General features: G+C 44.7%; 1 protein-coding gene across 1 annotated transcript in view; it reads right to left on the bottom strand.

Moving 5' to 3' along the window:
* Window positions 1–10,094, bottom strand: part of LOC149339615 (uncharacterized) — a 210,747-nt gene extending 200,653 nt beyond the window's left edge. Inside the window, exon 1 of the mRNA XM_089548323.1 lies at window positions 9,958–10,094. The gene's annotated coding sequence lies outside the window, so the exon portion shown is untranslated. The remainder of the gene's footprint in view (window positions 1–9,957) is intronic.
* Between the last annotated feature and the right edge of the window lie 17,515 nt (window positions 10,095–27,609).

Raw genomic sequence — 27,609 nt, 5'->3', positions numbered from 1 at the left:
CGAAGTAAAGAATTTTCAGTTGTGTTTCCAGCGTTGTCCTGTGTACTTCTCCTCCTTGTGAATGCGTCATTTTCGCTGGTTTTCTACATACCATGCACCAACTGGCCCAACAAGCTACGCTTCTTCGTTACTAATACTGTTCACCGATAAAGGATGTCATAAAATTACAAGCTCGACAAAGATAGCTACATCACGAATTAAAGCTTCCGCGCAACAAGTTATTTCCGACATCTGTGTTTCCTTCTGCACTCAAGTTCCAATTTGTTTGCAGCTCCAGCCAGACCCGTATAAAAATGGTCTATGGACAGTCTATAGACTTATTATTGACTCTATTGACTTCCTATATATATTAATTTTTGTCTAATCTTAATCTATAGACTGTCTATAACAAAACTCTGCTAAAAGTGTATGGCCATATATCTATAGATTGTCTATAGACTGTCTATGGCATTTGTATTGCCTATAGACTTTTGTCTGTAGGCTTTATAGACAGATGTCTATAGACACTCTATAGACTGTCTAAAACTTTTTTTTATAAGGGGAGTACGAAGGCATCTCGTTCGAAGTAACCATTTATCGTGAACGAACTTAAGTTATAATAGCTCATGACCATCTGGGCATTTTACTTTTTGGCTAATAGATAAGGAATGACCGCGAGTCGCCTTCCGTGGCTGTAGTCTTCATCGCCCCATTCCTTCCAACCTTGCTAAAGCAATTATGTATCATGTACAAAAAGCAGTTCATTCCGCATCATACCCATATATATCTTGCCATATTAGAAAGCAGAGTAAGCGGGAAATTGTAAATTTTCGTCACATGGGAACACAAAACGGCGTGCAGCTAATATTTTTTAAGGAAACCGGTAGAGGCAACAATTCGAAAAAACCTGCCGATGGATTTTAATATTGGTGAATAATAAAGCTGTGCTGCAGCACCGCTTCATTATTGGTAAATTAGTTTTTATAAGGAAGCTTCCACTGACATAGTTTCCTCGTACACTCTGAAAAGTTAAAGCGACTCCTGTCAGTTACAGCATAACGAAGCGATAGCGCGGTTACCTAGCTACCAATCATAAAATACCTATACGTATAAGCTTGGGCACCTGCAGCTAAATGTGTCGAGAATTCATGCGCTTCTATTAGGAAAAAGAAAAGAAGGTGACACAGGTATTTAAATAGCCACAGTGTGAAGAACAGAGAGCGTTCTGACAGCAACAGGAAGCCACAACAGATGGAGTGTCATAAACGCGCTGAGGCTGAATTTATTCACATGCTTTTAATACAAGTCTCCGCCGCACAGAGGCGGCTGAAAACCAGGCGTTCATAATTCCTAACGAATTCAACAACAGCGCCCCGAAACAACGACCAGGGCCACCAGGAGCGGTAAAAAAAACTCAGTCAACCAGTTGTCACAGCGACGCTCGCACGGCATGCAGCAGCAGCTGACACGGAGAACGTGACAACCACACCGTGCACGCTTGCATAGGTTCCCGCTTTTGAAACGCCTCCCATACGCGTTCACGTCGGGCTCTCAAGGCGTCAGGTCGAAAACACAACAGCGCTGACAGTTCTTTGACACGCGCTGCCAAGCGAGAGCTACGCGACTGCGATGCATGACCAACAAAACAGGCGGGGGAAAAAGAGCGCCCCGAAGGCTGAGGAGCCGACTGGGAGAATAGGAAGACTGGCTGCCGCCGCCGCTACTTCAGCAGCGGGCGCGGCAGTCGCGTCCGCCGCCGACATAAATAGGCCCCGGAGAGAAGTAATTAGGTTCGCGCGCGGGCGCCTCGGATGGGCGTTCGGCCAAAAAACTTCATCCTCAGCGCCGGAAACCCGGCCGGTCGCGCTGGCTACCAAGTGACGAATCATGTCCCTGATAAATGGCCGCCCCCGAGAAAACACGATTCTGCCCTTAGGGCTGCTCGCCGCGTCCGTTGTTGGCCGCACGATGGCGCTGCGTGCGCCAGCGAGGCCGAAGCTCTTTGCTACCAGAACTCTCTCCAGCAGCGGTGCAGTGTGTGCGGTGGAGGACGTAGGCAGACCGGCATCGCAGCCATGCGAGTCTATGTACACTAGGAGAAGGAAGGAGGAGCGCTGGGTACGCGCCCGCTAATTGAACCCGGGTGTCAGCCCGGCCATTAGTTTGATCGAGCGAACGCGCATGCGCCTTGCATACTTCCGTTACCATCTACGAGATTAAAAAGTGTGACTCTGCGCTGCAGAGAGAGAGGCCGTACATAGTTCGTACGCGCTGTGTGGGTGACGCATTTTCTCAACTGAGCCTTGGAGTGCTGTGCCTTCTTTCTATACCTTTGCTTCTTGCGCGTTCATTGGTCGAGAAAGTACTGCGTCATTTCATTGCTGTCCTGTCTGAAGAAAGCGACAGAGCGAAGTTATGTGTTGGCCCACATTTATTCCTGCAACCAACTTAGATGAAGGGATATGATTCTAAAGAAGTACATTACCTTAAGGGTTCATATTTTTGAATGGTTAAAGAGCCCAGTAATGAAATTATCATGTTCAACGACACATACGGCGCGTTGTACGGGGCCTGTTCAACGCATTAACACTGAGCTCGATAGAAAATTAGACCGTTTCGAAACGTGCCAGGATATACTAATCAGAACGACAAAAAACAATTCACAACTGCCATGCGACAACTTCGTTCACGGCGATGCAGTTTCACACTTTCCATAACAAGCCGGGCTGCAGAGCGGACCACTAGAACAAGTAACTCGTTGTGAGCCCATCATTTCATCATGGGCGTGAAAATCATGCATCATGTATAAGAAATCGTCCTATACACGTATAGTGAAGAACGTCCCTGTATCACAGAGCGAGTGCAAATGAATGAACGTACGCATGCCTGAGTGCATACGTGGGAATATTTAGGCTTTCGGCACGTGTCAGCGTAAGATACAAGTGCTGCAGCCGTATACAGGCCACTGTCCCTGTGTACAAATCAATGCATACATCATCTGCTTTCGTAATCCTAGACAGCGAAGCTAAATACTTGGAAAACACGAACAGAGGGAAAGGGTTGAGCCTAATGTGTATTCCCGGTGTGCTTTTTCAATCTAACGGTCAAAAGCGCGCAAACGATTTCACAAGTTTGGCGCGAAGGAAGCGCGGTGAAGTTTGGAAGCAAACAAGTGAGAGCACGTGTGCGCATAGCCTCTACTGGGTGGGCGTCTTTGCTCCGTTGGCAATTGCATTACATTTCGCGAATCACATTGTCTGCCCGTGCGCGGGTATACATTGCCAACGCCAGTCGGTCTGCGCGCACCTAATTGTTATACACGGGCACGGACCGAGTATAACGCCCAATGCAAACAGCCCGAGAGTCCAGTTCGTGACCTATCGCTCGTCTACAGCAGCCGGGGCCGCGCGGGGCTCGGCCGGCGCCGTTATGTAAACACACGAAATCTGCAGAGTTATCGGGTTTGCATAAATGCACCCACGGCAGGGTCATCAATTCTGCATGACTTATGAGCCGGTCGCGACGAGCTGTGCGGTCGGTGGTATCCACCAGAGGGAGTTGAGCAACAGAGCCCGCTGTCGAGAGGTACAATCTAACGTTGGAGAGCAGAGGTGATAAAGATAGCTCTGTTCCACAGTTGGTTGAAATATCCGGCCTGCGGAGAATTCCTTAGAATCTGGCGGTTTTCTTGATACAGAAAGGGCGAGAAGATGATACAGAAAGGGCGAGGGGGGGGGTCAAATTTCACAACAAACATCAACGCAGAATACACTAGGTTAGGTGCTCTGAGTTTTCGAGCACAAAAGAATAGTGTACAGAATTCTCTCAGGCATGGCATGACGGTCACTTTCTTCCTTTACATGGGCTCGTACATATTTTTGCCTTCACGATATCGTGCTGCCTGAAATGACGCTGCGCAATTAAGAACTGCATATTGTGTAATTGTTTTTCATTCCGCTATATATCATACACGCATATATGTCGAGCACAACGATATACATCGTTCTGTATACTATTGACGCCACGTGTACTTTTTGTATGGTTTCATCTCTTCTGCTGTACATCTCAGTTACTTTATATCAAACCATCATCATTGTGCGATATTCCTATCCGGAGGGTACCAATAAATAAGTAATAACAACAGAAAGAAAAATAACACGCCGAAATCAAAATTCCTGGTGCTGCTGAAGCAAACGCCCAGTAATGTGTGAGTATAGGCGGAAACCTCGAAGCCGTAGTGAGCAGCGGGATTACCAAGTAATAATTATGAAGCGGTCCGCGAAAGAAATGAGAGTGAGACACCCGAACTTAACAAGTAGATCAATGCGTATGATGTGGGAAAAAAAAAGTATTTATCGACCAACCGTGTCGATCCTTTTGCATCTATTTGATACGTGCGAGTCCAAGCTATGTTCACAGTCTTGCGATAATGAATTACGTCATGCAACCAGCGTTCCGAACGCTGAGTACAACGCTCGCAAGTCAGCACGCTAACACAGGTACTTTCTTCTCGCTACAGAAATTTCCCCAAAAAACAAGATATAGCAAACGCACTGCCCTTATAGTTGAGAAGTTGGGAAGAATCATGGGGATGAGAAGAAAAAAAGGCTGTGGCTTTAGATACTAGTAAAGGTTGGATTTTTCAGTTTAAATTAAAAAAAATGAGAATAAAGTACGCCGAATTAAATTTTATTAGTCGCTTTTAACGAAAAGAGGTCAGTACTCTTGATATGCATGCCGCAGCTATAGATGGCTATTGACGAGGAACTAAAACTGAGTAAAAGAAAAATAAAAAAGTATGGAAGCCAGGGGAATGGTAAGAAGTTTCTACGCACTTCTGCGCTTTGACGCATTTTCCGCTACCCTAAACACGCTGACCGGGAGGGTCCACAGCCTTGCCGCTTGCTAACGAAGCGTTGTTTGTTGACTGTCATCACCGGGCAGTAACTTAGTTGAACAAGTTTCTCCACTGAACATAAGGACACTGACTTAACACTACGCACAGGCGTCAAGTAAGAGGGTCATACTCTTTTTACCGCGGCGATTCAAAGATAGTATCATCGCTACCGTAAAGCGCACAAGTGATTCTACGCCCTCTCGCTGAACCCTAAGCAACAACTGAAAGCTTACATGACAACCCAGCTTCCAGAAGTAAATTTACACTTGCGTTGTTGTTTGAGGGCTCCTGAGTTCACTGCCATTAGTTAGTTTCCTTTTTAGTTTTGGCGATAACACCACCATCTAAAGGAGCAGCCTAAGTACGATCATTTTTGCGCTAAAACTGCTAAATAAACCGTTCGTGATGACGAAAAGGCAAAGATAAACTCTAAATTACTTATCGCTACACAGAAATACCGCGTTGCATCACCGAAAGAAATCGGTAATCGTCCCGTAGAAAATAATATTCGCCGCAGAAAGTAATGAAAACTGCGTTCAGAAAAAAAGCACCTAAAATATACGCCGAATTTTCAGTAAATAAAAACCTATAACTACAACCCTATAGATGTAAGGTAACCGGGGAATCATGCTTTTAAGCCATCCAGCATGTGAGCTCAGCGTTCAGCTTTTTTTTTTTCCATAATCACTTGAACAGTCATTCCTGCTCTACATACAATATGTTGTTATACCTAGTACTTACGGTTGTTTTTAAAATCATTGTTGTAATTTTTTTCATACATTAGCCCAACAACTTCTTTTATTGATTCTTTTTATAGCCAGTTAACTAGAATCATGAAAGAGCGAAACAAAAACGATGCTACTTTCTTTGACGATAATTTGGAGAGGTGGCACAAAGTTGACTATATGTGCTCTGGCAGATAAATGTACCGGTGAAGATTCAGCTTCTTAACTAGTGTTTTTATTTGCAGCCCACCAAAGCAGTGTGGCTTTGACAATGATACGCATTGAAGAATTCCGCACAGACATCAAGAAATAAGGTATTAGTCATACTACAAACAGGTCTTTTATACAGTAGTAGCACAATCAATGTGTTATGCTCTCAAGAGACATTACAGTTGTATAATACGCTTGAACACGTACGATTTAGGCGCGTGAAATGCTAGGCCATGACGTAAATGTTCCACGAGGAAATGAAACACGAAATTGATAAGACAATGAGGATGAGCTCACAGCTCTATCGAGAAATGAAATCTCGCAATTTATGGCGAGGTCATTCAATCAAAACCAGACAACCTGACCACTCAGCGGTCCACAAAACAATAACGTTTTACCGCATATACACCGTGGAATGAGCGTGCTGGCCGTCTCTGCATACATCTGTATACTTTTGAGCGAGAGATTCGCTAACACGACGTGTCCGAAGAAATGTTACGATTTGGAATAAATAAACGCAACAATCAGAATACGCAATGCCGGAATATACGCCATGATGACAAAGCGCAAGCTTTATGATCATGTGAATCGTGCCACATGCAGCATTTGGTATACCTTATCTACGATTGTAAACGCTACACTTGTCAGACGACATCCAGGTTGGTTTTATTTACTTTTGCCTGGTGTCTCCTCGGTCAATAACATTCCATGGGTCAATCAGCATGCATTGTACAAACAGCACGTATGTACAAACATAAGAACATACTAACCGAGTATGTGTGTCATAATGACGCGTTTAAGCATTCCTTTTTCCCTCTCTCCATTAGTGAATGGAATCGCTTGGATCGTAACATCACCTGCACTCAATCCTTACCATCATTCGTGTCACAGATAGAGCATTTGTCGCAATGCACAGTGGCGATGCAACAACCGTGACCGCAAATATAGGCAAGAGAACAACCCTTTTAACTTGTCATGTATGCGATTTTGACAGCATTCTGAAGTTGTGCCTGACATTGTCGAAGATCTGTTCTGTATATCCTTTTGCTAAGGCCAATTCATTTTTCCCTACCTTTGAATTTATGCCATGTTTGCTGCCTTTTAAGAATAAGTTTATATTTTTTTCTTTTTGCACTGCACTAATTGCCCCTGCTATGGCCTCGCAATAAAACCGGCATTATTGTAAATAAATAAATAAATAAATAAATAAATAAATAAATAAATAAATAAATTTCTAAACACTAAACTGTCTCGAGTCTCTGTGTATTTGAACTCTTCGTAAAATCTCCCCGTGTCAGAGCATAACCAGTGCTTGCTTGTTCACTAAACAAAGTGATTTTCTCTCTCTCTCCCTTCCTTCCAAGTTATGTTACTGACGCGGTCTATTAAACTATTCGTGCCCTTCGGTGAACTCAAACTGTAAGAACCAAGTGCGTTACTTCAAGGTCCTGACTAATTATCAGACTTGTTAACGCCCCTCCCGCAGTTGAAGTGCGATGGAGCGCGGCGTTGTTCAGCGACACCTGTCAGTTACTTGCGATGACCTGTGACGCTATTAGTTCATGAGGTGACACAGCACCGCCTAGCATTGCGCGATTCTATGCGAGCGATGTTGCGACGTAACGCTCGTCAGCACTACCACAGAAACGCGATCTTGTCGCTGCCCTCTGTGCACTATTCATTACACTGAACGATAGAATCACTTCAGTACTGCAATAAACGTACGCCCAGCTGCAGGGGAAGAGACATCTACATATGTTCCGTGGAAAGGTATACGGCTGCGCTGTAGCGGATATCAGTTATCAGGACGCCAGGTGAATTGACTTTAACCTTCTGTTAGAACCATACATTGCACAGAAAGCGGCATGCATTATTTGACCGGGGCCCCAAGCACATCAATGTGCCGACGTATAGCGGGAATCATACCCACAAAGCAAACATCACGCTCGACATTCTCACTGCTCAGTAATCACTGGTGTCGACATGACAGAAACTATGACCTGTTATTTAAGAGAACTGGGTCATTCATTGCTTTCCCTGCCAACTTCAACGTTATTTTTTTTTAGCAGCAACTCAGCCAGAGTCAAGAACGCACACATGGCGAGAGTTAGCTTTAACAGGTACTAGAATTGGTTTTAATAGGATGTTTTACCACTCTAAGCAATATTCTGAACAGTTGGAACAACTCACCTACTAATGCAGTGTAATAGCAGATTACACGCTAATTGCGCACGTAGGTGGCGAAAACTGGCCCACCCATCATCCTATTTCTCTTAGTGGCCCGTATTTGTATCCCGATCACTGAATGCCGCGCATGTTGCATGTGTACACGTCTGACCCAGAGTATTCTTGGTTAATTTTTGTGCACCTCAGATCGCCCGAGAATACACTGCTGTGTCATTGTTGTTTTCGGTATCTCAATTTTACAGTGCAATTTTAGTTTTCTGGCAATCTAAATGAAAATATTGAAAAGTATCGTCACTAATGCCTGAGAATCGGTTCACATACGAGCAAAACGCTTTATGAGCCGCCAACCAATTTCTCGCGTACAGGGCATAAATACTTCGACATATCCATATAGACGAAATTAAACCAAATACTGCATCTTGGTTAGAAAGGTGTAGTTTCCATCGGCTCTGTCAGGAGGAATAAACAACCGCATCGGCGCTAATGCTTCTGTTGTTGTGAGCCTTCTTGCAGTTTTCATTCCATACAATCGCAATGAATAATTTTTCTGAATGTGGTTATGCCTCACTCTTGTTTCCTTTTTGACCGTCTAGCATTTGCGAAGTTTTCTTCAGAAAGCGAAGTGCATGATTTGCACTCACTTGTGAGCTGGCTCGGCCCAGATAGTTGTATGCCACTGCAAAACAGCAATAATAGCTTGTTTTTGTTTTTTTTTGTAACTCAAATCAAATGGACGCTCAGAACAAGATGGGTGAGGCTAGAGAGCAGCTGATATTTGCTGGAATGTTTTATACTTCAAAATGCATGAGAAGATCTCGATAGAAAAATAATTCTACTCAAATTTTGTTCGAGAAAAAAATGACAGTTCTTATAGATTCAATCGAATTGCTTTAGGTAGTATCGTGGGGGATATAAAACCAGGAGGTGCCCATTATATTTACGATGATTAAAACTTCCCAACCAGCTAATCGAGTATCGAGAAAATAATTCTCAGTGTGTCGCCTAGCTCTGCAACACCAGATTAGGAGCGGCATTTTGTATCATGTGTTTACGGCGTACCCTTGTACGATCTCAAATCCACACCTGCACTGCCCATTCACTTATCATTGCACCGCAGAATAAATTTTTTACGCCGTCAGTGAATCGATTTCCTACAAATAGCAAAAGCAGAACTGAGTACATTTACCTCACAGCGGTCGTTTGAAAACCTAAAATATCAAAAGGAAAATATCTCGAACCTTAAATTATTTCTTTTTCGGACGGCATGAATTTACGCCAAAACCACAAGCTTGTACCTTTGATGCATGTTTTCATCTTGTTCAACAAGAGCTGTCTTTAACAGAAAATAAACACATAACCGTGGTCAAAATATCGCCGTTTCCTGTACCGAAATGAAATTTCCACGAATTTGAAAAATTTGTACCCGGCGATTTTGTCGGTGTTGGACGTGAGTTTTGCCCAGTCATCTTTCTCTATAATGTTGAAGACGTAAACTAACCGTCGTTTTAAGGTTGTGTGCAAATGTTATTGGCAAGAATTTAAAGATTTTCGCTAATCACCTGACTTTGTACTATTAAACGGCTTGTATTTTTGTGAATGCGGAAGGAAATATTATAACTAAGCTTGAAAGAAAAGCACTCCACATCCAATAAACACTCGGACCTGGTAAGACACCAAGCGTGCATGTATAACCAGGATCGCTAAGCGAAAACATCAATCGTTTAAATTTTCCGATTTCATCGTTCATAACCGTAGCGCGAAGGTTGTTTCAGTAATCTAAACAACTTACCCACGGTTCTAAATGGAGCATCGTGATCACGCTACAAGCCGAGGGTTATATTGTTCGCAAGAACAACTTTGACAAACAACTCATATAACAGAAGCCGCAGTAAACAGTACCCCACTACACCGATGCATCGAGCGCCGTAACGATCCAAAAATGCGAATTCCATCACTTACCGTTCACGGCGGGCAATATTATCCACAGTCGGTCGCAAACAAGAGACAGTTGTGGGCTTTCAATTTTTTTCTCACAATTCTGCGTGTGCCGTCCGAGACCGGAGCGCGCGATGCGGACGACCAGCACTGTCAATCTCGTCGGAACCGAACCGGCCCGAGATGCTCGCCATTTTCTCTTTCCCAGCTCCTCTTGGCGCGCGTTCACTTTGCTCTATTTACTTGCTCGGACGAGGCTGATGAGCGAAAGAAAGAAAAAAAATGACCGCGCCGGACAGTCTTCGGCCTCGAAGCTGAGCAAATTTTGTTCGCGAGAAAGCGAACCTGAGAAGGGTAAATTTTTTCTGAACAAGTTTGTACGCGCGTCGTCTGCAGCTGAAAAGTGCCCGGATTTAGATTCGAAACTGTGCGCTTCGGCCGAAACGACTTTCTTCTTTCAGCGGCGCCTCTAACTCCATCGCTCGCTCCTTCTCCCTCCTCCTCGCTCGCTTTCTCCTCTCTCTTTCTCAGCCGCATGGCGTTCGCTCCATCGCGCTCTCCTCGCCAAGAGCGAGCCAGCTGGTGCTGTCGCTTTCACGCGCGAACGGTGTGAAAAGTAGAAGCAGAAGCCGGTCATGCTTTCACAGAACGCCTCACTGCCTTCGAAGGCCATTGAAAAAGAAAGCTGGCTGAACTCTAAAATTCCCTTGAGCTTGTGAAGCTAATTAATAGCGGAATCGAAACTGAAGCGCTACCAATGCACGCAAGCTACTGAAAAAAAGAAAACAAACAGAAGTATTAAAATGAGGGCGCAGCATTTTCAAGGAGAACGGTCGAGACTGAAAATTAAAACTGACTAGAGTATACATCGAGAGAAATGTGCACTGAGTGCGATTATGTTCGAGAGATGTAAGATTTGAACGGTTCTCAAGGCGATATGAACTGGAAAAAAACATGAAAAAAGAAAAAAATGCCCTGAACGGATGCCGCAAACGCAAGGTTAGTAACCGCTAAGTGTAGCCTGGTGCCAGCTAGGTCGATCTTTTGAAGCCAGGAATTTTACCCCTAGGTTATCGAGACCTCAATTAAGACACTATAATGGCCACAAGTTTGTATGGATCGTCATCATCTGGACAAGCATCCTCACACATCATGGGCGCTGAACGTCTAAAAACAGCCCTAAAGGAAATCCCCGTCGAGGACCCTACTGCCGCACATTCAAGTTACAACAGCTGAATGCTTTTGACCGCCTCGGCAGTACTCTCAGTGCGTATCCCCGATTCACATCCAGGCGTTCATAAAAATTAGCATACATGATGATGACTGTAAATGAAGCTTGGATATGACGCTTGACATTGATAGCTTGTAGTTATTTATTGCATCCAAAGTTAGCAACAATCTGCCTCACAAATCTAGTCGAAGTTGTTTAACCAAACTCCTTAGCTGGCGTGCTTGGAATTGCGCTTATTACTTTTTTTTTTGCAGTACTGGGCTTTCAGAAAAGCGCCAGTAAGCTACAAAAGCCAGACATTAGTGCACCAAACTGCGACGTGTCAGCTGTGACAGGACGCCAGCAAGCATATAAAAAGAGAGCGCACTACCACCAGCTTCAGAAAATAACGCTGCAAAAGCCGTCAACGAGACAACCTTAAATTCGCTCACGATAAGGACTCCTAGAAGACATTTGTAATCACCATCAACAACTAAAAGGTTACATTTGTTGCAGGACAAAATCCCCACTCTTTCATTGCCAATTAACCCTGTTCTCAGCCAGCCGCGACCAATAAGTCCTCAAACTTAATAATTTCCTCCCCTCTCCCGACTCTCGGTCGACCTCTGAATATGCGTTTGCCTTCTCTTGGAATCAGCTCTGTTACCGAGGCAGATCATCGATCATCGCTTTTCCGAATTCTACGCTCTGCCCAGATAAAGCATGGGCGAAAATATAGAACGGGAGCTTGTTTTCAAAACCATCGTTTGCAAACCGCTGCCCCAAATGTGTTCATCAACACCTAGAAACACCTTTGAGACAAAAACCCACACATATATCTTCGCAGCTATAACACTGAGACCGGCCTTATAAAACCAAGCGTGGTTTTCGAGATATATCCGTGTCTTGTAGCAAAATTTGTCTTTTGACAGGAAAGGAACAGAGCAAGGAAAGTTGTGGATGTGAATAGTGTAGGATGTTGACAGATCGCCCATAGAATAAAAGGTGCATTGTGTTAGTTCCGCGGGCTAATCGAATATCAGTGAATTCGAATTGTTCCATTTTAACCTACATACACGAAGCCTGAGTTCCCGTTCAAAATAGCCATTTTTGATTACCATTTTTTTTCTGTATTATTATTAATGGAGTAGTTCGTCTGGCATGTAGTTGAAATGGATCACATCTGGACCTGAATTGCAGGTTTAACACCGTTGGGACCATCTTCCGTGATTTACTGAGGAAGGCAGCACTAGAGTTGCTATCACTAGCTGTAACACGCATGTCCACTGATAAAACTGTTTTGAATTTTGCCCTCAGTTGTGAGGCCAGTTGACCATAATTATATTTTCAATCTATATTTCGTTGCCAAGGTATATGCACTAGAGAAACTCGAATTCGGATGCGTAAAAAATCAAATAAAACTCACGAGAGCTGCCAAGCTAGTATACACAGCTAAGCAGAATATGGAATACCAATCACTAATTTTACGCTAAATAGCGAACATTTGTAAAAATGTTTGGACTAGATACATTGGGGAAACATGCGGACCGATATTTCGAGCCACGACAGACACCGTGTTAATCATCACCGCTGCTTGTTGTTTTCTATATTTAGGGTCAGCAGCGCATCCCCTATTCTTTCTCAGTTTCGCTAATCTATAGCACGTTTGATAGTATTGTGGTGATTGCAACGCAACGCCAAAATTCGATCGCTATGGGTTGCTTGAATGATGAATTTAGCAATATTAAAACTTAAGGAATTTGAACATGACAGAAGAGAAAAAAATAACGCAATCAAGGGGGATGCTCGGCAGAGCTACGCACATAATCAATATAACGAGCACTCAAAAGAACACCAGTAAAACAAACACCTTACTTTACGAGTGCACCTCTTGGGCCATTTTTAAAATCTAATTAAGACCGCCACATATTTAGTTTTTTTTAGAGACCTCTACGCCAGCGGCAGTGCCGTTTTTTTTAAACCATGAAATTTTAAAACAAAAAAGCCGCCTAATACGATGCGCACTGAAATGTTTACGGCACGTATACATGAGCATTTGCATGGTGATTACCATTATGTTGTTGTTAGAGGCTACTTATTGGTAATAAGGAAATAAAAAGTGAAGGAAGAGATGTTGCTAGCGGCGACATCTGCCATCGAAATCTGAAGCACATGAGCTGCGGCTAGCGGGAATAAAAATACAAGAAAGGGAGGAGTTGTAGCAAGAAGGGATAGGGGTAGGGCGGCTTTCCAATTTTGCGGTACAATCATATTTGTAGCCACAAGTGCGCGACCAGACAGCTCAAGGAAGATGTTTACGCCTCATAACAATTGCACAAATAAAGGCAATTTTGTCAGAAGAGCTAGAGGCTTGCATTTTCGCCACATGGCTAACAGACACAGAGGCATAAATATTAGTACTGTGATGGCAAGTAGCTTTCTTTTCTGCAGTTAAATAATAGCTAGACTGGAAATAGCAAATTACAAGGTATAAATTCGGCGAACATATCTTTGCAATATCCAAGATGCGCGAAAAGAACTGTGATTTAAGTTGCATATATATGGTCTCGTCACTACACTACAAGTAATTAGATTCCGTCGATACAATTACTTTGAACGTAGACATACCAGTTACTGCAAACATTTTTTAATTCACAGCAACGAACTGCCGTTAATTCTATTTGATTGATCTCGTCACACTTCAACAGCACAGTGTCGCGTTCGATGTCTTCTCAAAAAATGCCAAGAAATGCGCCGTCACGTGAAATGCTCCCACCTGTACGCGTGCCACCTAGAGTACGTAGACAAGAGTAAGTACAAGGCGAGGTACTTATTCTTGTCTACGCCACAGGGCAGAAATCACGACACCCCAGAAGCGGCGAACGCCTTTTCTCCGCCTTACGCAGGCGCGCATTCCAGTGGCGGGAGCCTTGCGTGCCCCGTACTTGTTTAAAGATTACCAGGTAAAGTGGTTATTCTTCAACCTAACCTACCCGAGTCGAAGCAGCAGTTAACCCCACAGGCTTAAACTCGTTTTAAAGAAGTGAAGTGCAAGCTCCTTATTATGCCGGCTGTTGCAGCAAGAAGCGCATAATATATGACCGGAACATAAATTACGTGAAACCGTGAATTTATTTACGGCCGCACCGCAAGGTTAAGGTTGAGCTCGGTGCAGTTCGACATCTTCGGCTTTCTGAGCTTTGTGGGCGGACTACGAACTACGGCGGGCAGTTCGAAGTTAACATGCCCAGTCAGCCTCCGAAGCAGAACCCGGGATGTGTCTGTGGTGCGCCTTGTAGGCTGCGCGCAGACATGCTGATGACGGAGAGAAATACGAGAAATAATTTCACTTAGATATAAGAATAATTGCGCTTGTTATGCCCCGAAAAATTCTTCGGCGATATTTTATGACTCATCGCGACAATTATCTCCTTAGAAGATTACCACTTTAAAATTTCAATCTCGCAACTCCTGCGAAGGTTTCTATAGCAAGCAACCACTATGTTCACCCGATACTAAGCCTGTCGCATTTTCACACAGACAACGTAAATAAGCGCATTCTTACGTCAATACACTCACTAATAAATATCGTAATATCGTAATCATTGTGGAGTAGCATGCCAGGGCTATGTCACCACCGGCCGACCTCTCCACCTTTTCCTCATTAAAATTCCTTTCTCTCTCTCTATCGTAATCATTCCGCGCATAATCGACATAAAGTAGGAAGGAAATAATTATCCCCATAAACACGTTACCGATTTGTTGCGCCAAGAACATTTGGCCTGTGAATTATAATTGTCACTGCTGCGCAAGTATAGTTACGTCCCGTGGCCGTGCGTCAGATACAAGGCTCTGAAAGATTCGACGCGCGTGACTTTCTGTATGCTGTATATAAGCAGGAAAAAAAATATGTAGCGTTAAGTGCATGCGCATTGGTCAAGATAGGCTATGGGACCGAACAGCAGCCGGCTAATTAGTAAAAGTTAGCGCTATCAACCACGTGATAAGGAGGCTACATTAATACTGCAACCAGAACTTCAGAAGAGAAGTTACCTGAAGGACCACAGTTCAGAAAGAAAGGAAAAACATTTCGATGAGCGAATCGCTACCACACGGCCTAATTTGTAAAAGTGGATCCCTGCACGTAAATTAGACGCAACGACGACGTGCTAATGACACAGGAGCGATAATCGTGTGGCAGCATGTCTGCACGTTTTAGCTGCTCGCTTTCGCGATCGTTGCACTTGGTTTACGTGTTTGGCTACACTGGCCGACTAAAAAGAAAGTTGCTGAGCAATGGCTTCACTATGTGCAATTGCTACGAAAAAGTGTATGGGAACCAAGGGTGGCCGCCATTGAAAAAAACAAAACAAAAGTGAAGTAAGTTTCTCAAGGGCTTAAGGTTCTACCGTATGAGACTTCCTGCACCGCTAATAACATTACTACGCGGCTTCTGTTCCTGGCCAACGATGCATATCGTAAAACATTCCTACTTACTGAAGCGAACTGTAATTTCACATTACATGTAGCAGAAAAATTGGAATCAAGAGGAGGAAAGTTCAGCGGAAAAGGGGAAATAAGCGGGATACGCGAAAACCCTGATCAAACATCCATGTCCCGCGAAATAGGTAAGAAGCAAATAAAATCTGCACGACGCCAGAAACAAGACATGTGCGCCTCGTGACAGGCTATCGTCAAAAAACGTTATCGCCCAGCTGAATACACACAGAACAAACCGTAGCTCGGCGGTGAAGCCAATGGAAAAGGGGGAAGGGGGGGGGGGGGGGGGGGGGGGGCTACGAAGAAGCGCGTATGCTGCAATGTATACTACAAGGGCTCATGGGTTCACTCGCATGAGCTGTGATGAGGAGGGCAAATCGTAAAGGAAGGGGGGAGGGGGGCGGAAGAGGTGAAAGGCGTGTACTGCGTAAAAAAGAAATAATGGGGGCGAGGCAGGCAAGGAACACCCGCAACACACCTTAAAAAAGGAAAGAGAGCCGTAAACACGCCGTAATCTTTCAATTAGGTGGCGATCTCCGGCGGTCGTAAAATTCGGCTCAAATTTATTATCGACGGGTAGCCTCTTTTATGGTTGCCCATAAAAGGAACCTCCTGGGCTGGCTTGGCTGTCTGTCTCCTCGCCGCCGCAAGCCGACCCTTGCTACCCAGCAGACCGCCTGTATGTATGCTGTATCCACTGCTGAAAGCTATCGCCACTGAGTGGCAGAGGAAGAATACACGTGTTACTCGCCAACGGCTTGCCTTGAAGAAGCATGCGCGCACGCGACGAGCACGGCGCATGGATAAGCCTCGGGGCGGTTCCCGCGCGCTCCTATGGTGAGGAGAGGGGGCTGGATTCGTGGCGTTCACTCTCTGTCACGCGTGGACGCGCGCGGCGCCACATCCACCGTGCGTTACGTGACATCTCTATTCCATTTGCGCCCGCTCTATGCAGTAGGCAGCCGTAAGTCTCCCCGTCCAACCACGCGATTCTGGATCGGATAGCTTCCGAGAAACGGACGCTAAGCGACTGGTCCACGCTGTCGTCGTTTTCCGCTCATTGATGTGCTGAACCTTAAGCACTGTTGCCCGACGTATGTACAATGCCTGAATGGTGGCCCTATAGGAATGGGGTGACGGGACGTTTCGTGTGTTATTGACTGAACATACATAAATGCCGAGTTCAAACGACTCCGAGAGGCAATGCACTGTACCCGCCGTCGTGAGTTGGAGTCACGTTTACGTGGGCAAGGAATACCCCCTATGTACGCAAAACCTCACCAGAGTCGTCGCGTTATTACTCTTTAGGGCAGGCTCTTGCGACAACAGTTGCGGTTTGGTTGCGTCTAATGGCAAAAATAAATCGCATATTTCAGTTCCTATTTTTGCTCAGCAAGAATACTCGAGTCGGATACACCGGCCGGTACTTACATTGTTTTTTTTCTTTTGACAGTCAAATAATAGCGTTCAATACTAGAGCAATTGTCTTCTGCGCGTAGTGCACGTCTGGAAAGAATTTTACACCTTCTACCATTAAGCGACAGACACGCTTGAGCAAATATACACGCTTGAATAGTCGACCACTGCTGTACTTCTCCTTGATAAATGCTAATCATATTTATATATGCGGCACATAATTGGTGTATATTATGTACTCCGCACACTGAATGCTATTCAATATCTGGCTACGCACTTACAACAGATTATTATGAGGTAAATTTTGCTCAACGTTTAATATTTTACGCTCGGAAAATACCGGATCGCAAAGCCCAAGGAAAACTGGGCCAGCACATAATTGTCATTCCTCTAGTCATTTGTAAGGCCTAAACTATAGAATTAGCCTCACGCGTTTGGAATCCTCATCAAGCTTATCTCCCTCTTTTCTTTAGAGTTTCTTCAAAATAGCGCTGCCAGGCTCATGTATAAACCGATGCATCGTATTCTTAAGCGTTTTCGCCTTAAAAACACCATCCGGTTGATCACCCTTATCAGTCCGCTGTCGTATTTCCAGCCTATCTTAACTCACTAACATTTTTAACAGTCCCATGCGCGCCGCATCTTATGTTCTTCCCACATCACATGTTGCCTGTCTACTCTCAAGCACTGTCGCTTTTTCAAGCATTTTTCCCCGCACAGCTGCAGACTGGAACGGCCTTTCAAGCGATATATTGCTGTCATAACCTGCTCATCGAAGTTCAGTGCAACCGTGAAAAACTATGAACTATCATAACAATACTTTGCCAATACCCCTTCCTGGGGCCTTCAAGGAAATAAAATGAAATGAAACGAAAGCATCTGTAAATACTAATAATATATGGGACCAATCATTGAGGCTCTGTGCGGTGCCCGAATAATACTACGTTTTTTTATGCACATATGCAAAAGCGCAGTGTACATCATTTTGCGAAGCTCTTGCAAGCGGATAGGTGTGCAATTTTGGTGGAATGAAAACTAGTTAAGATAAAGCGTATCGCTAAGCCTATCAAACGAAAGCCTGTGTTTTCGTTCACGCTCTCAGAAAAGCATACGCAAACATTCTTCAAGCCAATATTCACGCTTTAAAATACGGCGATTGCTCTTTCTGTCCATACACATAATCTGCGATGTAAAAGCGTACATAGCACATGGAGGAAGTTAATCAATACGAAATAAACTTCATCTTTTTTTTTTCGGGAAACAAATGCGGGGAATTTTTGTTTCTTTTCTCTCGGCCTAAAGATCAGTGCCTAGTGCCGTAAAAGTAAAAGAGACAGAATAATAATACTTTTGAAAGTGGGAAAACTTCGTTGTTTGCCCTCACTCCTAAGTTATACAGTCTCTATTAATAAATAAAAGAGTTATCGGTGTAGAAACAGACGAAACAGACTTCGCCTGTTGCGACACAACGTTTCTGGTCACAACCGTCGCATGTTTTAGCGACATATGTGTGCTTGCACCATAAACACACTCTTAAATCAAGCCTATCGGCCCCTTCGGGATGAACTGACACAGCCAGTTTAACAGATGCTGCTTTAGAGACATTTCTTTCTGCCTTGGTAAGCAACCACCTCTTTCTGTCGAACTTGGGCCAGGTTTGAAGACTTTCAAAGTATATTATATAAAAATGTAAATTGCATTACAAATGATATTGTTGCATAAACCCTGATTATAATCAAACTCCACTAAGCGTTACTTTATTTTTCGTGAGAAGAATCATGGCTCGTCTTAAACAGAACCTAATATTCATGAAATAAAAGGCGGAATGAAATGAAAATATAGAGTAGTCCCCGCGAATTTCACTGCCCTAATAGCAACACGGTCAAACACTGACTTGAACCGGTTTGAATTGTCTATCACAACACTTTATCGATGATGACTGCCTCCTGAAGTACCTTCCACAAATGATAATATCTGGTCTGGCTGCAGATCAGCAATTGCAGATATATCTTTTAGCCGAGTGTGAGGTTAATCTGATTGTGTGCGCATATTAAAACCAGGAACGTTACAGAAAAAGAAATTGTAAGACTTGATTTCTGCAGCGTTTAATCTTCGACCAGCCTTTTCTAGACGTCGAGTAATTCGAGACATTTAACGCGTATTATCGTGGCAACATTATCTGCTGCAGCAGCGATGACAGAAAGGGACGTTCTCGCTTTATTGCTCCTTTTACTAAATTTCTATGTGCCCTAATTAGCGCTCTTAAACTTCAAGACAACTCTCCAGAAAACAACGCAAACATACTGTAGGTTGATTCCTTTGATTCCACTCAAATTAGCACCACAAACCAAACAGAGCTATTGATTTCATAACTATCGTTCCCGGAGTACCACAAAAATAGTTTCGACTGTGCTGACTTGTCTGGGCAACAAACTGATCAGATTTCTTCCTGTATACTTCCAAATTCTGCGCACCCGTAGATTTTCCCTTCAATATTATGGGCTGTTTTCCGGCAGGTTTTAATCGATAGCTACTACAGCGTATACGCTTAAAAGTCGGCACAAATATCTGTGTAACAAACAAGTGAATTGGCGTGCAGCAAAACGTGCGACAAAACTTGCCTTACCGTCGCGTCAGGCCTGGATGAGCCGTGGAAAGCACAGGCGACAGTGAACGACGTGCTGGCAACGTTAGACTGAAGAGGAACTCGGGGAACTTTCGACGCGATGAGCGCGCAATCGACAGTCCAGTCTTTCGCGCCCCCCAGGAAACACTCGAGTCCGTGTCGTGTCTGTTGTCGTCGTTCGTCCTCTCCGTGCCGGTCTACAACAGTCTCGGCGAAATCGCGTGAGCGACGTCGCGCCCAGCACGTGTGTTGTCCAGTCGGCCGCTACGGCGCCTTCACCTGGCGGCGTCGGCCGTTGATTGAGACCGCAAAGCGCGCCGATCCACCTCTCCGCGCGCGCAGAGCTCGCCGACCGGCCGCCGGTCACATGGCGTGTTGACAAAACCGCAAGGGTGGCCAGAAAGGAGCACCCTCTTTAACTGAGTGTGCCGGCGGCGCTGCAACTAAAGTATCTACTACCCACGGGGGCTACTCCTCCAAAAAATGGCTCGGTTGTAACACGGGAGCCCGCAGCCGACCCCTGCGCACGCTCGCTTGCTCTCTCGCTTCTACGTTCGTTCCACCATCGCCATCTCCCGCTCGTCCCCATCTTTTTTTTTTTTGCATTGTGCTTTCATTTTGTCTCGCCGCTCTGTCGTTCGTACGGAGTCCGACAACAACGACTCCACTGATGAGGGAAAGGGAGGAGGAGACGGCTTTCTTTTCTTCCCTCCACCCATCTTTCCCTCCTCACGTTCGTTCCTTCTTCCGTGGGACGCGTTCGACGTGTCCCTTTGTGTAGTATTTCAATTTATTTATTTATTTTTCAGCTGCAACGGAACAAGGCCCGGTAGCGGAGGTGCGGGCCACGGGCAGCGCGCGCCACTCCGCCGGCTCTAGCGAGGCGCGTGGCGTGCGGGGTTCCTAAACTAATTCGGCTCGCGGCAGTGGCAGGCCGCTTCGAGCGAGGCGCGGTGGAGGGGGTGGCGAACGGCGGCTTTGGATTGGCTGCTCAGATCGGTCGCTTCTCAACGTCGTTTCCGGGGCAGTCTGTAAATCAGCCAGTGAGGAGCGGCCGAGACCGGCCCCCTCCGCTTGCCGGGAGAGGCATTATGCAGCGGTGCTGCGCGCGCGCCAGACCGGTGCCCTCACGCGGCCCTCGGGAGAAGCTTGCGTCGCTCTTGAAAGAGAAGTGGGGGAAAGTAAAGAGCGGAACGACAGAAGAAAGGAAGGACGCTACCGCTCGCAGCGCCGCCGACCGGTGGCAGGATGGTTCAATGCGCCGGCGCGTGTTTTGAGGCTCGGCGAGCCGCGTCGTCTTCCTTTCACATCATCTGCCGGTCGTTCCATCTTTCCACGTGCCTCTCTCCGGGCGTGTGAGCGGTCGCGAGGCTGCCTGGAGCGGCCGAATTGAAAGTGCTGCTCGATCGATACTGACGCCAACGCTGCAGATTCGAACATCTCTTGCCCTATTACAAATGTCGCACAATTTTGACATCAACATAGCCTTGAAAACATTAGTTTCCGTTACCGTTAGCATGTGATTCGGTAAGGTAAAAAAAAAATGACGAGTAACATTGCACCCCATGTGGTAACCTGCCACGCGTGGTGCTCAACAGCGTCTGGGAGTGAGACACCTAGTTGCAATTAGAGATTTGTAGCCGGCCGTTAGTGATAGACTTATCAGTTTTTAGAATTTCCAAAACGTGAGTACCCTTGGCGCCGTGGCTTGACAAAATTTGGCTTTTTCGACTAGTTATGTGCACTGAAGAGGTTGCTTTGCCTGCATGCTTTCGAAAGCGCATATACCTTCGCACGATGCAATCAAATTTTGTCGAGCCACAGTGGCGAGGGCAATCTCGTTTTCTAAATTCTAAACCGTGATTCTAGTATGTCCTGCATTACCGCCAGTGCCAAGTAGAAAGGTGATGGAACGGCGAGGGCTAAAGGTGTGTGCGAACCTTCTTATGCTATCCATGGCATCAACACTCGTTACGCTATTGAGCAAACAAAGGAAGAAACGATCACCTCCATTTCATCCCCTGGCCCGCTCAGGAGAGTATTCTCTTTGATGAATGGGCAGAAAAGTATAGTCTAACAGCCTTGAATGCATTCGTTTGCGAACGCGCGAATAGGGAAGCTGTCGTTCGATAACAAAGACGATTTTGGCGTAGTCTGAGATCAATGACAACCTTACAAATACAATCCCAGAGTGCGTCCACTATAAGAAGGGGAGGGTGTCTAGGCAGGATAATGAGAGGCTCTCCTAGAAGACCAAAATCTGGTTAAAAAAGGTTATGCTATGAAATTCTCAAAACGCGCACATGAGATAGAACAAGCAGCGCAGAACTGTCAAAGGTAACTATAAGTCATAAGTTAACCAACGCCAGGAAGTATAGTTTGGAGATTGTTGAGCAAGCTCGAAGTCTAAAGCTAGACTCAGAAATAGCGCTGACAATTAGGCATGAGCGAAAATCAGATGTACGCACTGATAGACAAGGAGAACTAGGTCATTAGTAATTTCAGTAAGACGGTAACCCTTGGCGCCGTGGCTTGACAAAATTTGGCTTTTTCGACTAGTTATGTGCACTGAAGAGGTTGCTTTGCCTGCATGCTTTCGAAAGCGCATATATCTTCGCACGATGCAACCAAATTTTGTCGAGCCACAGTGGCGAGGGCAATCTCGTTTTCTAAATTCTAAAAACTGGTATAGCTACCACTAACGACCGGCTACAAATCTCTAATTGCAACTAGGCGCCTGACTCTAGTAGCTGAAAAGTTAATTATTAAAAATTTGTTATCAACCTTACTACTTAAGAGGATTCACCAGTTTTCTAGTGTCCGCCGACACTCGCAATAATATTCCGCAAAATTCATATTTTTACCCAAAAAACCTATTTTTGAAATTTTTTTAAAGTGCTCGCTGAAACACAAGGTATAAGGACTGGTTATGCTCTGTCCATTCTTTATTACTTCCTCAATCATGTGGTTAAGGTAGGAGAATGTTCCGATTGTATTAGCGATCGAGTTAGTGATATCGTTTGAGCGACAGGCAGCCCGCCAATCAATCTAGTTTTTCAAGTCTTTAACCGTCTGTTTAAGAATTAAGGCAACTACCAGTCTTCCATGCAAAACTGTACGCCTGAGAACATAAGACAATTAGTATACAGGGTGGCAGGTTTTTCTAGCACAATGCTCACACCGTACAAAAGCAGATCTGCTGTTGCCTCATCCTGAATTGTTCTTTAACTTTTTGCATAGCGCGTAAGCGTCTCCCTATAGTTCCTATTCAGTTACCCATAGATTATGCACTTCCTCGGCACCAATGCTCCTCTCGTTAGCGTCATGATTTTTTGAACTATTGTACAAATTCGCATGGAATTTATCAGCTACCTTATTCGCGTTTTGGAAATTCTAAAAACTGATAAGTCTATCACTAACGGCCGGCTACAAATCTCTAATTGCAACTAGGTGCCTAACTCTACTAGTTAAAGTTTTAATTATTAAAATTAGTTAAACAGCTTGTTAATTAAGACGATTCACCGGTTTTCTGATGCCCGCAAACACTGGTAATACTATGGCGCAAAAGCCGTATTTTTACCTAAAAAAAAAACTACTTTGAAGACTTTTTAAACTGTTCGGTGAAACATCGGGAATGTAGCCCTCAAGACCACGACAAAGGATTTGATTCGGTTTGGCTTATGGGGTTCAACGTCCCAAAGGGACTCCGGAATTTTATTCACTATAAGAAGTATCATGTCATGCACGCTGAGGGGTAGCCAGGGGTTGGAAGAAGTAAAAATGCTAGAAAATATCTGCAGGACTGCACGCGACCCTATTCATCCATTAAAAAAAAGTGACGCAATACAAATCAGGAAGGAGATCTGAAAGAGAGACACAATCTATATGCCGCTATTAATCTCCTATTAAGAAAAAGAAGTATCCAGAGTTGGATTTAGAAAAGCAGGAAACAAGAATTAATAGTTAACTCTTCAGTAACTTGCTATTCGCTAATTACATCTCCTTGATAACTAAGGGAAGAAACAGGAGCGCAAAATTGAGGACTCTATCCACCGAGGATAGCCCAGCAGTGCTGATTGAGGAACTAGAGGGTAATAAATGGGATGCCATAAGGCTTAGTGAGGTTAGGAGCACAGACGAAGCATATACAGTGCTAAAGGGCGGACACGTACTATGCAATCGTGGTTTAGCGGACAGAGAAAAATAGGTATCAGATTTCTGATGAGCAACAACAGAGAGAAATTCTATAGCACTAACGAGAGGGTGACGGCTATCGTAATTAAGCTTAATGCGAAGTACAAATTGAAAATAGAACAGGCCTTCGCACCTACATCCAGTCATGATGAAAAGACAGAAGAAAGCTTCTACGAAGAAATGGAATCGGCTATGAGGAAATTAAAACCACAGTACACAGCGCTAGTAGGAGACTTCAATCCCAAGGTAGGCAAGAAACAGGCAGGAGACCATGTAGTGGGTGACTATATATGGAATAGCTTTGTCATATATAGAACCTAGTTTCTGGAAACAGCAAAGAGGGGGTGGGGTATATAAGTGGAGTTCGCAGAAAAATTATTTAAGAATCATGGTTACCTTCTTCCACAAACAAGAGAACCAGAAGTGGGCGTGAAGAGCCCGAATGGCGCGACTCGAATTATCATTAACTTGCGTATGGAACAAAAGAAACTACAGTAAGGAACTTACTGGCTCATTCAATGCAGGCTGTCATGCCTAGCACTTATTTATTTATTTGAACTATGCGAGCCACCAGCAGGACCGCATCTCTCGTCTTGATGCTGGTTCGCGTCTTCACCTACCGTAAAATGTTATTTGACGTCAAGGAACTCTGTTCCATTGGTTGCAGCTTGGTGTCGCGTACACTAAAAGCTATCTACACAAGAACGGAGTTGAAGCTAGCCCGCATTGCTTGAACTGCAACCATCCAGAGACAATTCGTCATATTATTTTCGAATGCCCTCACTACACAGATACGAGGAGGGCCTTGGAAAAAACTCTGTCTTGGACAGCCACCCTCTCTCCTAGGAAGCTACCCTTGGCGCCATGGCGAAACGAACTGACAGCTGGTGTGGAATGAAGGCTGTTTTTCAGGCTTTTGTGTGAAACAGACATTGCCTACACGGTGTACAGTGCGGACAACCCATGTGAATACACGATTGTGCCGGGATATGAGAGTGTGCAGTGCTCTTCTCGTAAACCGTTGCGCGATGTGTGTGCAAGACGTATGCTACATACGAAAGAGAGTGCTTCATGTGCTACACGTCACCCAGTGTGTGTATGGTCTCCTCTATTACCCAGGCCACCCCAAGTAATTCATTGTATTATGACATCAACACCTTCTATTCGTCCCCTAGCTCTCCTTTTACTTTCCCTTTCCCCTATCCCCAGTGTGCAGGGGCCAGGGTCACTTTACCGCTGGCCGACCTCTCCACCTTTCCGTTCATTAAACTACTTTCTCTCTCTCACAGTACAGAAGAATCCCACTAACGGGATAGCGGTAAGAGAGAAAGTACAGGAATTTACGATCTCACTGCGGCACATATATTCCACTTGAACCGAGGACAACGACCTTAGTGTTCAAGTAATGAATGATAATCTGAAAAATACGATAACAAAGCACACAATAGAAGGCCGTAGGGTAGTTAGACATGATATTTTAAGCTGTATGAGGACGCGAAAGGTCTGATTACCAAAACGCCAAAGCATGAAAGCCTCTTCAGAGCAGTCGATGTTTATCAACACGAGTGGGATAACCGACATAAAAAACCATATAATATGCAGAAAATAGAGCATGTGCTCAAGAACAGGGTAGCCTAAGAGCGGTCAAGAGGAAGGCACAGGCAAAAATCAGATGTACGCGCTAAGAGAAAAGGAAGGCAACTTCATTACCAATATGGATAAAATGATTAAGGCAGCCGATGAGTTCTACACATATCTCTACAGTACCCGAAATAATCAGGACGGTAATGAAGGAGGCAGGGGTACAGAGAAATTTTACAGCCCCCGTAACGAAAGTAAAGAAAGCTTTACAAGCAATCCAGAGGAGGAAATTAGCTGGTCAGTATCGGGTAACTGCAGGTCTGATAAAGGACGGCGGGGAGAATGTGCTATAACAACTGAGAACCCTGTGCACACAGTGCCACATGACCTCGAGCTCACCAGAATCTTGGAAGAACGCTTACGTTATCTTAATACATAAAAAAGGGGATGCCAAATGCTTGAAAAATTATAGGCCAGCCACCTTATTGTCCATTGCCGACAAGGCATCGACTAAAGTAATGGAAAAAGAACCAGAGCAGCTTTTGGCGACAATCAACGGAAGGAACAGGCTGGCATCGATAAGGGCTGCTTGACCATAGACCATATTCACGTCACCAGACAGGTGATAGAAATGTGCAGGGTTTAATCAACTCCTATATATGTAACCTGCAAGATTACGGCAGCATGACTCAGCATTCATGCAGGCATTACGGAACTATGGGGGTGTAGAAGAAGCCTATGTAAAGAAAGGCATTGGAAAATATCTCTCACGAGTGTACATCCGGCTTGGTCCGCAATACAGAAAGTAACAAAATCCCAATCAAGGAAGGCGTCTCCAGTACCATTCACCGCCTGTTTACAGGAGGTATTCAGAGATTAGAATTGAGAGGAGTTGGGCATAAAGGTTAATGGAGAATAAATATCATAGATGAGATTGACTAGTGACGTTATCTAGGTAAATAACTCAGGGGAGTCATTGAAAAGCATGATCAAGGACCGAGACAGATAAACCAGAGTAGTGGGTCTAAAAATTAATATCCGGCAAACTAAAGTAATGCTCCAAACCCTCAGAATAGAGCAGCAGTTTTCAATAGGCCGCGAAGATTTGGAAGTGGTAAGGGGAAGCATCTACCTAGGGTAAGTAGTGACCGCAGATCAAGCCCACGAGAGTTAAATAACTAGGAAAATATGAATGGGGCGGACTGCATTTGGCAGGTTCTCGCAGATCATGAGCGTGAAGTTCCCCAGCATCCCTCATGAGGAAAGTATATCACTGCTGTGTCTTACTGGCACTCACCTTTGGGACATAAATGTGGAGACTAACAAAAAGTGTTGAACTTAAATGAGGTTAGCACAGCGAGCTGAGCTAGGGAAAAGTGTAATGTTAAAAGACAGTAAGAGAGCAGAGTGGGTCAGGGAGCACACGATTTAATGACATTCTTGTCGAAATGGAGAAGTGGGCGTGGGAAGGGCACGTAATGCGAAGGCAAGAACCCTGATGGTCATTAAGAGTAACGGAGTGGATTCTAAGAGAAGGCGAGCGTAGCAAGGGGCAGCAGAAAGTAAGGTGGCCGGATGATATTAGGAAGCTAGTGACAATAAGGTGACCGCCCTTTTTCCTATTCTGGGCGTAGTTATATTGATAATGACGATAATTTAAGACCAAAAGTCTCAAAACCGAACGGTTGTACTCAAAATTAAAAGACAAAAAAACGAAAGCTACTCAATTTGAGCAGTTAAGGAGGAAGGGAAGGTTACAGTGGTTTACAATAGGCTAAGAGGTATTGGCACTGGCAAGGGATACACCTGCCTTAGCAAATGGTGACTGTAGATCCGGACCGTGAAAGCAAAAGAGCTTGAACAATAAGAATGGCAGGGACAATGTTTGCCAGGCACTCTCAAGGTATGAATGGCAGCTTATCAATCTCCCCTAACAGAAAAGCATATTATAGCTGTGTCTTGCCGGCACTGACCTAGCTATGGAGCATACACATGGATTATAACGAAGAAGCTTGAAAATAAATTGTGGACACGCAGCAAACTATAAAAGGAAAATGAAGAAGTATTATTACGAGAACGGAAGAGGGCGGAGCAGGGTAGGGAACAAACGCTAGTATGATGTCCTGGTACAAAATAAGGTTGAAATAGA

Source organism: Amblyomma mixtum, chromosome 6 (assembly GCF_055824585.1).
Source record: "Amblyomma mixtum isolate Tamu chromosome 6, ASM5582458v1, whole genome shotgun sequence".
Taxonomy (NCBI): domain Eukaryota; kingdom Metazoa; phylum Arthropoda; class Arachnida; order Ixodida; family Ixodidae; genus Amblyomma; species Amblyomma mixtum.
This window is presented reverse-complemented; position numbering and strand designations above follow the sequence as displayed.